At 36.6% G+C, this 16,406-nt stretch overlaps 1 protein-coding gene across 5 annotated transcripts in view; it reads right to left on the bottom strand.

Moving 5' to 3' along the window:
- The window catches only part of LOC127420060 (ralBP1-associated Eps domain-containing protein 2-like), a 62,910-nt gene that overhangs the window by 44,052 nt on the left and 2,452 nt on the right, over positions 1-16,406 (bottom strand). The gene's annotated exons all lie outside the window — the stretch shown is intronic.

Genomic DNA, 16,406 nt, shown 5'->3' with positions numbered 1-16,406 from the left:
TCTTAGTGCTAGAATTAGTTAAGGTTAATATATATCTGATAGGTCTTAAATAATACTGCTTACACAGTTTTAGGCCTTGAATGTCATCGAAACCCACGCTGAATGTGTTGTTTTATCTGTCCGAACAAAAACCTTGAGATAAACCAAGCTCGCACGCAGATTTGTATTACATAGGTTCTGACAAATATCTTTTCAGCTCTTCTCTCCTCGCGTTCTGCAAAGACTACATCTCTGAGGCCTCAGTCTATCTTAACATTTACATTTAGTCATTTAGCAGACGCTTTTATCCAAAGCGACTTACAAATCTTAATCCTTTTTTTTTTTACTTAGTTCATTAGATGAGACAACATACTATAGACTTAGTTTAGGAGTTATATCTTTAAGACCTATTTAATAAATATTCCAAATGTATTTCTTTATTATTTTGCAATTATTCAGTGTTCATTATAAGATTTTATTTAATGAATTAAATTTTACCAATTAAAATTGTTATTCTTTCTACAAATCATCCGAGTTATTGGAGTTATTTTCCATCTGCTAGATCAGTCTCACCCTCACGCCATCACAGATGTGTATGACTTTCTTTCTTCTGCAGAACACAAACAACGATTTTTAGAAGAATATCTCAGCTCTGTAGGTCTTTACAATACAAGTAAATGGTGATCAGAGGTAGCTCCATAAATCACATAAAGGCAGCATAAAAGTAATCCATGTGACTCCAGTGGTTAAATCCACATCTTCAGAAGCGATATGATAGGTGTGGACAAGTCCTTTTTTTTTTTTTAACTCTAAATCTTCACTTTAACTTTCAGATGTAAAAGTGAATCTAAACAGGCACCACATGTGGCTTTCAGATGTAAAAATGAAAGTGGAGCTTTAGAGTAAAAAAAGGACTTAAATAATGATCTGTTTCTCAACCACACCTATCATATCTCTTCTGAAGACATGGATTTAACAACTGGAGTCATATGGATTACTTTTATGCTGCCTTTATGAGCTTTTTAGAGCTATAAATGTCTGGTCACCATTCACTTGCATTGTATGGACCTACAGAGCTCAGATATTCTTCTAAAAATCTTAATTTGTGTTCTGCTGAAGAAAGAAAGCCATACACGTCTGGGATGGTATGAGGGTGAGTAAATGATGAGAAATGTTTGATTTTTGGGTGAACTATCCCTTTAATAGTGTTTTTTGGACTAGCTTTATACCATGTGACCCATTAACCATTGAAAATGGCTAAAATGCAACAATTTCCGGATGAAGCCACGTTGAGAGCTCCATTTCTCTGGGATTTAACCATATAAGGTCCTTTGTTTGAACCAGAATTGAAAAGGATATTAAGATATCTGTAATACTTGATGTGCCTTTTTTTCTTCTTCTAATGCTTGGACTTATAGGCCTACCATTAGCATATAATGCAGGGGTGCGGGAGTCAATTTATTTTAGTAAAAGACCTACCTATTTCTGTGTACAAATAAAATAATGACTGCCACCTTTCTAAGGTTATTTCTTGAAATTTTAGCTCGACTTTACAAAATATTGGATTATTGTAGAAATGCTTGATCCATGAAATCTAATATTTAATATCCATAAAACATAATATTATGTTTATCTTTAGATTTTATGTTTACTTGAAATAAATAAATCCAACCCCTGAACCCAAGTGTAAATCTTAGCACTATCTCTATCCTTTAGTACCATGAGACATACACAAACGTTTCCTCTTGGGGAAAGAGCACAACTTCCATAATAGTTCACTCTGTTAGAGTCATCATTGTTGTATCACTCCGTGCAGAGCTGAAATCCATCCTTCCATACAGACATAATCAACAGAGTTCAGCTCAGCCGGGATACATTGTAAACTTCGCCATTACTCACAGGAAAAGCACTTTAAATAGCAGCACATTGTGTTGTGTGCTGTTATATATATATATATATATATATATATATATATATATATATATATATATATATATATATATATATATATATATATATATATATAAACAAAAGCTCTTTTGCCTATGTGAAAAAACAGCATGTTTTTCTGTTCAAGCAAAACTTCTTTCATAACTCATGAACAACAAACTTCACATCAAGTTTCATCATGTTAAAGTTTTAGCATCCCAGCGACACTTCAGGTAAAAATAGCACAATGGCGTAAGCAAAATAAAGGAAAAATATCTGAATTTGTCTTTTTTCAGTGCAAGTAAGGTCATGCCTGCATGATTTCTTGAAATTATAGTGGATTGTTTCGATTACTGCATTCCTTTGACTTTCCAAACTTTATCTGACGATCTATCCAAACACTGACTCAGCAGTCCTCTTCGACTAGGTGTGATGGGGATTATTGATTGTGTTCTGCTATGATCTCTGTAGTGCTGATGGCTCATTACAGAGCACCATGGAAAAGGTGAACTTTAGCCGAATTTGACTTAAATGAGATGAACCCGACAATACTCTTGTCCACTTAATTTCAGAGGTCAGTTAAGGCTTCTGCTCCATTAAAGCACAAGACTGATTTTTATAAAAGTAATGATTTGAAAACCATAATCATTCTGCAAAAAACATAACAAAACAAAACATGGTTACTACAGTTGTACTATAGCAACACCATGGTTAATTTGTGGTACCTGTACCATATGGTTTTTAAAAGCCTGATTTCTACCAAAAAGTTACTGCAGTTTAACTACAGTGAAACTATGGTTTATTTTCCTAAGGGCATGGGGCATGTTTATTTTATTTTTTTAAACCATGGTACTTGTACCACAAATTAACCATGGTGGTACTATGGTAAAACTGTGGTAAACATGGTTTAATTGGCAGAATGTTTATGATTTGTATTACCTTAGTTTTGGTTTACTTGTTTTACTACAAATATAATGGTTAAAATATTGTTAAGGTAGTAAAACCATGGTAAATGTTGTGGTTGTTATAAAAAAAAATAAATAAAAAAAAAAACATTAGTTGAACTATGATTACTGCTGTAAAACCATAGTTAATTTTCATAAGGAGTCTATAGTCTGTCAAATCAATGGTGTGGGAATCAAAAATATTTGCAAAGGTACTGAAAATAATTGCAGGGGAACACAAAACGTATTGTGAAGGAATGCAAACTACTGCAAGGGAATGCAGACCTTATTGTGAGAGAATGCAAACTACTGCAAGGGAATGCAAAACTTATTGTGAGAGAATGCAAACTACTGCAAGGGAATGCAAAACTTATTGTGAGAGAATGCAAACTACTGCGAGGGAATGCAAAACTCATTGTGAGAGAATGCAAACTACTGCGAGGGAATGCAAAACTTATTGTGAGAGAATGCAAACTACTGCGAGGGAATGCAAAACTCATTGTGAGAGAATGCAAACTACTGCGAGGGAATGCAAAAATCATTGTGAGAGAATGCAAACTACTGCGAGGGAATGCAAAACTTATTGTGAGAGAATGCAAACTACTGCGAGGGAATGCAAAACTCATTGTGAGAGAATGCAAACTACTGCGAGGGAATGCAAAACTTATTGTGAGAGAATGCAAACTACTGCAAGGGAATGCAAAACTCACTGTGAGAGAATGCAAACTACTGCAAGGGAATGCAAAACTCACTGTGAGAGAATGCAAACTACTGAAAGTGAATGCAAAACTCACTGTGAGAGAATGCAAACTACTGCGAGGGAATGCAAAACTCAATGTGAGAGAATGCAAACTACTGCGAGGAAATGCAAAACTCATTGTGAGAGAATGCAAACTACTGCGAGGGAATGCAAAACGTATTGTGAGAGAATGCAAACTACTGCGAGGGAATGCAAAACTCATTGTGAGAGAATGCAAAACTTATTGTGAGAGAATGCAAAACTCAATGTGAGAGAATGCAAACTACTGCAAGTGAATGCAAAACTCATTGTGAGAGAATGCAAACTACTGCGAGGAAATGCAAAACTCATTGTGAGAGAATGCAAACTACTGCGAGGGAATGCAAAACGTATTGTGAGAGAATGCAAACTACTGCAAGGGAATGCAAAACTTATTGTGAGAGAATGCAAACTACTGCGAGGGAATGCAAAACTCACTGTGAGAGAATGCAAACTACTGCGAGGGAATGCAAAACTCATTGTGAGAGAATGCAAACTACTGCGAGGGAATGCAAAACATCATTGTGAGAGAATGCAAACTACTGCGAGGGAATGCAAAACTCATTGTGAGAGAATGCAAACTACTGCGAGGGAATGCAAAACTCATTGTGAGAGAATGCAAACTACTGCAAGGGAATGCAAAACTTATTGTGAGAGAATGCAAACTACTGCAAGGGAATGCAAAACTTATTGTGAGAGAATGCAAACTACTGCAAGGGAATGCAAAACTTATTGTGAGAGAATGCAAACTACTGCGAGGGAATACAAAACTTATTGTGAGAGAATGCAAACTACTGCGAGGGAATGCAAAACTCACTGTGAGAGAATGCAAACTACTGCGAGGGAATGCAAAACTCATTGTGAGAGAATGCAAACTACTGCGAGGGAATGCAAAACTCATTGTGAGAGAATGCAAACTACTGCGAGGGAATGCAAAACTCATTGTGAGAGAATGCAAACTACTGCGAGGGAATGCAAAACTCATTGTGAGAGAATGCAAACTACTGCAAGGGAATGCAAAACTTATTGTGAGAGAATGCAAACTACTGCAAGGGAATGCAAAACTTATTGTGAGAGAATGCAAACTACTGCAAGGTGAATGCAAAACTTATTGTGAGAGAATGCAAACTACTGCGAGGGAATGCAAAACTCACTGTGAGAGAATGCAAACTACTGCGAGGGAATGCAAAACTCATTGTGAGAGAATGCAAACTACTGCGAGGGAATGCAAAACTTATTGTGAGAGAATGCAAACTACTGCAAGGGAATGCAAAACTTATTGTGAGAGAATGCAAACTACTGCAAGGGAATGCAAAACTTATTGTGAGAGAATGCAAACTACTGCGAGGGAATGCAAAACTCACTGTGAGAGAATGCAAACTACTGCGAGGGAATGCAAAGCTCATTGTGAGAGAATGCAAACTACTGCGAGGGAATGCAAAACTTATTGTGAGAGAATGCAAACTACTGCAAGGGAATGCAAAACTTATTGTGAGAGAATGCAAACTACTGCAAGGGAATGCAAAACTTATTGTAAGGAAATGCAAAATATTGCAAGAGAATGCAAAACTTTTTGTAAAAGAACACACACTACTGCAAGGGAACGCAAAACATTTTGTGAGAAAGTACAAACTACTGTGAGAGAACACAAAATTATTACAAATGAACTCAAAGATGCCATGTCCTCTAAATGGCTCTGTAAATCCCTAACCCTAAGTATGAGCAAAAGTAATAGTGATGTTTGTCTCAGCCGTTAGGGTCGACTGTTACTGTGACTGATGAAAATAACAATGACTTTTCACAAGAGGCTCACACGCTCTGAGTGTGACTAAACTCCCCGTCTTAAATTTAGAAGAGAGTGTGTATGTGTGTGAGTGTGTGTGGTGGCTTAAACTCAGTTTAATCAACAAGCCGTCAATATTACTTCAGCCTGACCATTGTCCTTATCTGCACAGTAAAGGGATAATCTTTCCATATACAGTACATCTGCATGTTGGGGGAATAAAAACATTAAAATAAGTTAAAAACCTTATACCCCACCCCCACGGCAGCTGATGGCATGCTAGGATACAGGAGGTCTGTTCCTGCTTTTTTAAACATCTCATCTCGCTTTCTGACAGGACATGATCTTATCAGGAAGGCAACAGTTGTTTGTGCACACACTGAGGGCCAGAGTCATATTTCACACTGTTCAATATACAAATCAACCAAGATACCAGTGTGACCTAAAGCTAAATAAAGGGATTACTCAAAACTGAGAGTCATAGCTGAAATTATATTGAATATATTGTATTCATGAGATTTGAAAATTACGACGTAAATTTTGGTTTGCTCCTCACATAAAACTATAACATTGCTGCAGAAGAGATGGAATATAGCGAACAAGTTATATGGACTACTTATTCAAAAAATTGTCGCAAAAGACATTTATTATGTTCCCCTGTTAACTAACATTGTTTATGAAAGCAAATGCGACGTTATTACATGTACTGTAAATAGATTGTCTGTCTATTTCATAATAATTTGTAATATGTTTAAGTGCATTCCAATGAATTTCCAGAAGACAATAAAAACCTAGAACCTTGCATTACATCAGGTTTGTTTAGCTGTAACAGACACGCTGGCAGATAATGCCACGATCAGTATAACGCCCAAGGGGATTGTGAGAAACAGCACCTACTCCAGCAGATGTCAATGACTTCAGTTGCTACACCTACAGCTGCTGTCCAACAGGTTGAACTGGTCCTGTGAAGGCTGAATGCATTTGAGGAAGGAACTATGTGTGTGTGTGTAATGGAGATTCCAGATGCTATGTGCTAAAATAAAGCACTCTGGCATCGAACACATTGCTACTATTTACAGACTGAAAAATCTCTAAGCATTAGGACTTCTTACTAGTCGATTAGAATTGAATATTATATTCAATTTCAGTTCATGAATTTGAATCGAGGTGGCAAACAGAATGCAGAATTGTAATAACTGAATTTGTGGGGGCCTGGGTAGCTCAGCGAGTAAAGATGCTGACTACCACGCCTGAAGTCACGAATTCAAATCCAGGGTGTGCTGAGTGACTCCAGCTTGGTCTCCTAGCATCCAAATTGGCCTGGTTGCTAGGGAGGGTAGAGTCACATGGGGTAACCTCCTCGTGGTCGCCATAATGTGGCTCTCGCTCTCGGTGGGGCACGTGGTGAGTTGTGCGTGGATGCCGCAGAGAATAGCGTGAAGCCTCCACATGTGCAATGTCTCCACGGTAACGCGCTCAACAAGCCACGTGATAAGATGCGTGGGTTGACGGTCTCAGACGAGATTCGTCCTCCGCCACCCGGATTGAGGCGAGTCACTACGCCACCACGAGGACTTTGAGCGCATTGGAAATTGGGCATTCCAAACTGGGAAGAAGTATTTTTTATAATAAAAAATTATTAAAAAATAACTGAATTTGTATATGAGGTAAAAATAAATTAAACGAAGAACAGTTTTTAGTACTACATTTATTTTTTCCAGTATGATTTACGCATAAACATGGTATCATACACATGATGTACACATGAGGTATTTCCAGAAACATTTCGATGATAAAATACATTTTCGAAAGCTACTTTTGAGAAATTGTATTTAGTTCATATATGGGCGTTTCTTCAACTTCGGGCAATTTCATGTGCCAAAGATCGATTTTAATTCAAACTAACCGATTTCAACTTTTTTTTATTTTTTATTATTATTATTATTATATAAAAGTCACATTTAAACTAATTTGGAAACTTTTTACTAGATCTTCATCATTTATTTTTGGTACATTCAAATGCCTATTATGCATAGATTTCATTGTTTTAGCCTTGTTTAGACCCAGACTTTCAATATTAAATGATAGAAATACAAATTATTACATGTTTAAAACTATTATAATCTAAAGAAAGAGTTAAATAAACCATTTCAATATGTATTGTCTTCAATTTTATTTAAAAAAAATGTTAAATGTCGTTTCCATCAGTGTCATTTCCACCACAGAATTCCATTACACACAATACAGAAATTAAGATGTGCTGGAAATGACATTGTAGTGGGAATTTTCATTATTTTCAGAAAAAATTACCCAAACAAATGACATAAATCTATTGTGATGCATGTACATACACTACTGGATATAGTTTGTAGACAAATTAAACAAACTAGTGAGAGTGTAAAAAAATATTTTAAGTCCACAGTGCTTAAAGTGCCAGAAGTTTAAGAAACCGCAGTATATTTACTATTTAATAAATTATTTAAACCATAGTGGAATACATAAAGTCCCAGAATGCTCTAATTTAGCCCAAAGTCTTCTAGATTGAGCCAAACCACATGAAGTCGATTTACAAGATGGAAATATTAAACAGAACGCTTAAAAATTGATCCATTCTTGCCCATTCTGTTGTAGGACACTTCCTGTCATTCCAATTCCAATTACAAATTAAATTCAAAACTCATCAATTGAAAGTGAGCTAATTCTTAAATTATGATTTTTGTCCAATCCTGTTTAAGACAATTAAAGCCACACCATACCAAAAATAGTTTGTGAGTAACAAACGGATTCCATATCGCATTTTACAACTTCTGGAAAATAGAGTCAGCTTATGTTTTCGCTTTAGTCACACAGTTTGTCAATTTGTCCAAGAGACAGACGGAGGACTAAACTGGTACAAATCCCACAACAGACTTATTCTGCTGTACAACAGCCACTAAATCTAAGTGACACCTGTGATGTCAGGGTGAGGAGTATGCAGGTAAACAGGATTACATGAAGAGCCGCTTAAATCGTCCTGGAGTGCACCTGTAGAACTAGACTGTGCTGATGTTTTTTGATCCTTTATCTACAAAGAAAGCTCTTGAATATCTTTCAATGATTTGTGGACACAAGTCTTGTTAACTGTGTCAAATTTAGGCTTCCTGGAGGACCTAATCCCGACTCCCAGAAATCTCACATCTCACAACTTTTTACCCCACGGTTATGGGACGTCCGCCATCTGACCAGGTGGGGAGTAGGTGTGGGGTGTTCCCCCGAGGAGTTGGCTGCTTGAACACGTGATACTAGGCAACTGGATACATGACGTCCTGGCTAACACAGGACAGTTCCAACCCAATTGCTAGTAAGGGTTGCCAAATTAACCAACTTTACAACTTAAGCTTAAATATGGGACATCTTCATTTCTGCGAAAATATGGGTTGTATCAGGTGGTGGATCACGTGAGCTTCACAGTCTGCACGGGCCATATCACGTCGCCATATCACATCGCATTTGCATAAAGTTAAACTCTGCTCAACTTTTTTTGCATCACCAATGGTTACTGTTGCTTATGTTGCCTCAAGTCACCAAACTTGGTCACCAAAACTGAAAATGAATAACTTTGGTCGCAATCAGTTTGAACTCACTTTGCAACTGGGACTAAATACACTAATAGCATCACAATGAGCGTGCTTACATACACAATCTTACACCGATTATCAGGACTGGGTAAAAATATTGATTTTCCGTTGGATCGCAGTCTTTATTTGGTCAATCTCAATATCGATTCTTAAATCCCAAGATCGAACTTTTACTTACAGTATATGCGCAACTCTCTGCCTGTGATTGGCCACTGGCTGGTAAATGTTCAGATTTCACTCACCATGAGTTTATTGGCGGTTCAGCATCCTTTTATTGCATATTGAGAGTAAAAGTTTGACTCGCTTTGTGTAATGTGTGTCTGAAGATAAGATCCATGCAATCCATTTGTTATTGAATGTCTCTTTTAATACCCCTTCTGTTCCTACAGTCAATTTTGATTAAAAACAACAAAAAATATACATTCAATTCTAATCACGAATACCACGGATGAGGTAAAAAAGCCATCTGAGTCCACTCTGCACTCAGTTACAGATGCTATTTACAGAACTGCCGGTTTTCTTAAAGGGATAGTACAGATTTTGATGTGTCCTTGCATGTGTTCTTCAAATCAGTGTGAATACTTGTAAATAGTAAACATTATGTATTAAACAATAAATAGTAAACATTATGCATTAAACAATAAACATGTAACAAAATATAATATATGCAATATAGTATCATAATTATTGATGGAATACATGGATTTGTACATTTAAAAAAATGTATGTGAACAAAATGATGAAAAACAAATAAAATATCATTTGTAAAATTTTGTGCTCTCAGTTGCTACAAATTTTTAATTGCAATTAATTGCATAATTATTTTAGTAGTTAATCGTGATTAATCACAGATTTTGAAAGTGCTGAACTTTTTGACACTATATATACTTATTTTCCTGTAAAAATGCACTTATTTCCATCTTAGGAAAGAAAACAAATCAATATGTAGCAATATAATGCTTTATTAAAATTTTCCAAACAAAGCCTTCCACAGTATAAGGATAGAAATGCACTAAAATAGCACTAATTAAAGTCAAATTAAATGTTTCCCAAAGTCAAAGTGGGAGTTTGACTAATTGAAAGAACTAGTTTCCCCACAGAGGTTGCATATTCATTGAAATAGGTATTAAATCTTGTAAACTCTCATCCTCCACAATATTAATCTGCCAGTAGTCTGTGACTATCCTTTTTCCTACATCATGAATCATGAAGCTGCATTCATGATTGGCGTTAGGGCATCAACGCCAGTGTCAAGCGCCACTTTGAAGTCCTTAATTTGTGAATAATGACTTTTTTTCAGACCTGCAGAAACCCTGATTAACCTTAAAACCCTTAACTCGCTTTTAGCGCCACACAGTGGACATATCACCTCAGAACTACCGTAATATGTCTAAAGAACCACGTAAAAACAATTCACATAATTTTCATGAAATCACGCAGTACATTTCAGTGAAACATTCTGAAATCCTTTCTTCTTCATAATAAATTGCACTGATCATTTGTACACAATAAAACGTATAAAGATAAATAGCGTCAATTTTGATGACACTATTGACTTTAAATAAAATCTTGTGTATGTATTTGACTGATGCAACTGACAAAATATTGAAATAAAAACTCATCAAAAAGAATTTGAATAAAGTTAAAACGATACGATTCCACAAGTCCAAAGAATCACTCTAATGGTTTAGAATTTACTCTGTATAAACCCTAAAAAGACAGAGAGAAACAGTGTGTCTATGTGTGTGTGCGACATGTATCCTACGAATATGATCTTTCCAAATTATGTTTGCGCATATGGGTGTGTGTTTGACTCTCTGTCAGGGATTAAGTCAGTATGGGTCGCCAAGCCAGGGCAAATGGACAGGAAACAGAGCAGAAGGACAAGCTGGACTTCCTGTGCAGGAACACAATGAAAGGACTCCCACGACACACTGCAACAGTAAACCATGCCAACGCCTGCTGAGACACATAGTTGAGCTAATAGTCACTCTTTATTTTTACACAACAAAATTATCTGTAACAGAGTATAAAAATATTGTCCTGTGGCATAACTCTAGAAGCAAAACTCTTCTTCTGTTCAATATATCATAACATTTGTATGATTCAAAATAAATGTCTTCTCCCACATTCAACATCAGGCAAAACTGCAAGCGTGTGCAGGTAAACTGACAGAAGGTGAGATCATGCGTTCAGTTGAGCCTCAGGCAGTTAATGCATACTAGTAATGTTTTATGACGTAAAGCAGTGTTGAGGAAGCTACACTGAAGTAGTTATGTAAATGAGTGGTGGTGGTGTAGTGGACTAAAGCACTGAACTGGTAAGCAAAGGGTTGTTGGTTCAATCCCCACAGCCACCCCCATTGTGTCCTTGAGTAAGGCATGTTGCTCCAGGGGGATTGTCCCTGTAATAAGGGCACTGTAAGTTGCTTTGGATAAAAGCGTCTGCCAAATGCATAAATGTAGTTAAGCTGCTCTTTTTTTAAGTAGTTAGCAACACTATAAGTTACTCCAAAAAAAGTAGCTAATAGTTAAATGATATTGTTTAATTAGGGCGACAACATTAAATTAAACATACACATTTATATCAAATATAAACAAATAGAACTAGAAAACACCACATTTTTATATAACTCATGTCGAAATTTAGTAATAAACAACAGCTATCAAATATTTCGCTTTAAAAGATAAGTCCCTTTAAGGCTGTGCAGAGCTTAAGTGAATCAGTGAATCATTTTTGTGAACTAGCTAATTTACATGTTCCCAAAACTCAATCACTAAAAGTTACTTTTATTTTTTACGGATGCATTTTACATGAACTGTATAAATGAGCAGACTCACTAAAATCAATTGGAGTTCCCAATGCTAAATATAAGTGCACTGTTTATTGTAACCGTTTCATTTATATGAAATCTCCGAAAGAACCGTTTCACATCAATTATTTGGATTTCCCAGTGCTACATGAGAGAGAGAGGATGGTTTATGTGAGCACATTTGACTTCTCTGTTGGCTCCATTGTTGCCTTTGCAATACAGTGTGAAAAATGTAGCATTTTGTGACGCTGATATTCACGGAATATGTAGCTTACATTTTACTGGAAAAGCTACACTATTGTGAAAAAGCAGGATACTGTCACACTACTGAAAAATGTTGTTAAGCTAGTAGCGTCACTTTTTAGGGTCACATCCACAGAATCCGTTTTCGTTTGAAAACTCCGTTTTAAGTTTCCTGTCATTGTTTTCCAAAGTATGTGGAAATGGAGAGCATTTTCGAAAATGCCAAAATGCCGTTCCAATGTGGACGCCACGTAAATGTGGCAAAATGTTTGTGTTTTCAGTGCACGTGGCCTAATCTGTTTTCGGTTGAAAACTTTGTTTTCAGTTTCCCAACATCAACGTTTTCCAAAGTATGTAGTAATAGAGAACGTTTTCGTTTCTTTTGTTTCGTTGGTTTTTGGTGGAGGAAAAATACCGTTCCAGTGTGGATCAAATGCGTAAACCCAACAAAATCATTGGTTTTCAAAAAAAATAAATAAACATTAGTGTGGATATGACTTTAGTTAGTAACTCCCCAACACTGAACCTTATGCAATGGCCAATCTAAGCCTTCATGCAGTTCAAAAGTGATCCAAATACAACTGAAAACTATAGGCTGTGAGGGATCGTCTACAGTCTGTCAATGGCTTGTATGGTTTAATATCTTGACTGTTCAGCTGACCAAACATTAAAAATACATCAAAACATAAGCCAAAAGAAATTTCAGTAGACGATAGTGGTGGTGATTTTGATTCATCTTCGTGACTCCAGTCTTTTGAATCCATTCACCAAAAAGATTTGATCACATTTGTTCATTTATTCGTTCACTGACCATTTCTGCAAATTACGACTTTGTCCTAGTAGATGGCGCCAAATGACCGTCTTTTACGTTTTGAACGAGTATTTTCATTGAACCATATTTAAGCTTAAACACAACATGGTTTGAGATAATTAGACATGATCTAGAACAACTAACTATACAGTAGTACAACCCATTATTCGGACTGTATATCCATGCCTCACAGCCTTGTATTTTATTTTATTTTATTATTTTTCTCCCCAAATTGGAATGCCAAATTCCCAATGCGCTCTAAGTCCTCGTGGTGGCGTAGTGACTCGCCTCAATCCGGGTGGCGGAGGATGAATCTCGGTTGCCTCCGCATCTGAGACCGTCAATCCGTGCATCTTATCATGTGGCTTGTTGAGCGCGTTACCTTGGAGACGTAGTGCGTGTGGAGCCTCACGCTATTCTCCACAGCATCCACGCACAACTCATCACGCGCCCCACCGAGAGCAAGAACCACATTATAGCGACCACGAGGAGGATACCCCATGTGACTCTACCCTCCCTAGCAACCGGGCGAATTGGTTGCTTAGGAGACCTGGCTGGAGACACTCAGCACGCCCTGGATTCGAACTCACGACTCCAGGGATGGTAGTCAGCATCTTTACTCGCTGAGCTACCCAGGCCCCCACAGCCTCGTTTTTATTTACGAAAAATTTAATGTGCCATCTACCAAAACCAAGGTCTATTGGGGCTTATTCATGACACACAAGCGGAATGAAGTTCAGTGTAAATTCTTACGTAAATTGTCTTATTGAATTAGATGCAAAAATTTACGAAAATGATTTCAGAAAAAGAGAAAGAACCTGGCGCACAGTCCATTTTATTGACAATATTTGGACCCTAAATGGGTCGTCGTCAGGTCAAAACCAAACTTTACGAACACATTTACACAGAAATTCGTTCTGCTTGTGTTTCATAAAGAAGGCCCACTGATTCTGCTGCACTTAAATATGCATTTTCATTTCTATTATTATTATTAGAGCTGCACAATAATGAAAATAACTGTAATTGTAGATTATTTCCCTCGATATTGTAATTATGATTGTTAATTTCGATAAATAGTTCAAATTAAAGGCGCAGTCACATTTACCATCGCATGCGAAATTCCACAGGCGAAATACATTCATCTGAATGGGAATCTACGCAAATTTCCCCTCGCAGATTACATGTGAAGTTCAAGTTTGGTGAACTTTGACAGGCGAATTTGCCACGAGAACAAATAGGTTTCTAAGTTTCTTGGTTTGGAAGTGACCTTTGTGTGGGCGGTGCTTCGTATACAGCTACACTGAATATTCTCAATGGTCAAGGATATCATTTTAGTGAGGAGTTTCTTTTTAACACCACTCAAACAGAGTAAAAAAAATGCAGCATTAAATAAAGTCTGCTTGGCAGTTCGTTTTTTGCTGGTTTCACACGTGCTCAACGTCCGCCCATGCCTTCTTCTCCCGCGTAAATGTGACCATTACTTATATTGTGTTAAGCAAATGCAAGCCATATTCTTTTATGTAGGCTACACTTTCAAAAACATTGCAACTTCATTGCTGTCATAATTTAATGTTATAATGGGAGCATTCTAGTTTTGTCGCTCCATTACTGATAAGCTTAAGTGCTCAACAGACATGTCTGTGATTGGTTAAAATTATCAACCACTAGAAAAAAAAATGTATATACAAAATTTTGATGCAATGGGAGTAGATCTAAATGGAAAGCTAACTGACACTTTCACAATTAGTTAACTGCAGCAGCCGTAATTATAATCTTTATTATTTTTGATTAATTGTGCATCCCTATTTTTTATTAAGCACCTTTGTAATATGTTCTTGCTGGTTTATTAAACTGATTCTGTAACACAGTGCAACATTCAACACTTTGCAAGTACTGAAGTGAAATTAGGTATTATTTTGGGTACCACCCATAACAGTCAGTCCTGTGAGCTGTTATCTCTGTGTGAAAGAGGCAGCACCCTTCCTGTCATCTCATTTCCCACCCCAACACACAGCTATTCAAAAGTCTGTTAGACCAGCCAAATCTGCACTAAGAACCCGTATTTGTCTGAACACCATCTACAAAACCTCAAGACTGAACATAGTAAACATCTTTCACCTGACACATCCTATTGATTACTATTGTAAAAAAAAAAAAAAAAAAAAAAAGCCTGGTAAAGCAATAATCAGTCAAACATCTGCTATTTTAAATGCAATGCTCTGGTCATTGGTATTTGATCATTCCTTCAAAAACTATCATTGCTGACACTGCTGTTTGTGAGGAGTAAAGCTTTCATAGTTTGTATGCTCCATGAAACTTAAATACTGACATAGTGTTGTTCACGGTAATCACTATCAAGTTCGTTTCCATAAAGTATTATATAGGCCAATATGGTATACAAAGTATTACCAAATGAGTATATAGTATACTACAGAATTAAATTCAAAACAGTTTACAGTATGGTATACTATAAAGTGAGAATATACAGTGCTGTGAAAAAATATTTTTCATACTAAATTGTTTTAGATTTTCAAACGAGATATAACATAAAAAAGGCAACCTGAGTAAACACAAAATACAGTTTCCAAATATATATATATATATATATATATATATAGAAGCAAAAAAGTTATCCAACACCTATATCACCCGTGTGAAAAACTAAGTGCCCCCTTAAACTTAAAGGTGCATTCAGTAATTTTTTTCCTCATTAAAAAAGTTTAACTCTTTAAGATATGAATTGCTATTTTTAAATATATGAAGGAAATCAGGACCACTCACATTAAAATAAAGACTCCAGTCATATCAGTAACCTTATAAAAGCTGTTTTATTCTACATGTAGAGGGTTCACACATGGGGGCTGCCATTTTAGAATCACATGACCAGCCGAATATTACTCGCTTAATCTCAGTAACCGTCCTGTTATTTGACACTTTCACACATTGATTAAAATAATCATGGCTGACTGTGAATACTCAGGGGCCGTTTACACAACAACGTTTTCAACTAAAAACGGAAAACTTCTTATGCGTTTTGGCAATTTGTTTTACACGACAACGGCGTTTTGGGGCCTGAAAACGCAAACCTTTGAAAACGGGTTTCAAAGTGCACGTTTTTTAAAAAGATGCCGTTATCATCTCCATGTAAACATACAAAAACGATGACGTCATGCGCACACGTATTACATGTTATATAATTTAGGGCAGTGGTAGCTCAGCGGTTAAGGCTCTGGGTTACTGATCAGAAGGTCGGGGGTTCAAGCCCCAGCACTGCCAAGATGCCACTGTTGGGCCCTTGAGCAAGGCCCTTAACCCTATCTGCTCCAGGGGCGCCGTATCATGGCTGACCCTGCACTCTGACCCCAGCCTAGCTGGGATATGTGAAAAAGAAGAATTTCACCGTATATGTGCAAATGTATAATGTGTGATAAATAAAGAAAATTATTATAAATTATTATAAGAATGATGGATTGATAGGCATCAATTTGAGATGTATAATTATCAATGAAT

Source organism: Myxocyprinus asiaticus, chromosome 29 (assembly GCF_019703515.2).
Source record: "Myxocyprinus asiaticus isolate MX2 ecotype Aquarium Trade chromosome 29, UBuf_Myxa_2, whole genome shotgun sequence".
Classification (NCBI taxonomy): domain Eukaryota; kingdom Metazoa; phylum Chordata; class Actinopteri; order Cypriniformes; family Catostomidae; genus Myxocyprinus; species Myxocyprinus asiaticus.
Note: the sequence above shows the minus strand (reverse complement) of the source record. Positions and strands in the feature narration are given on the sequence as shown.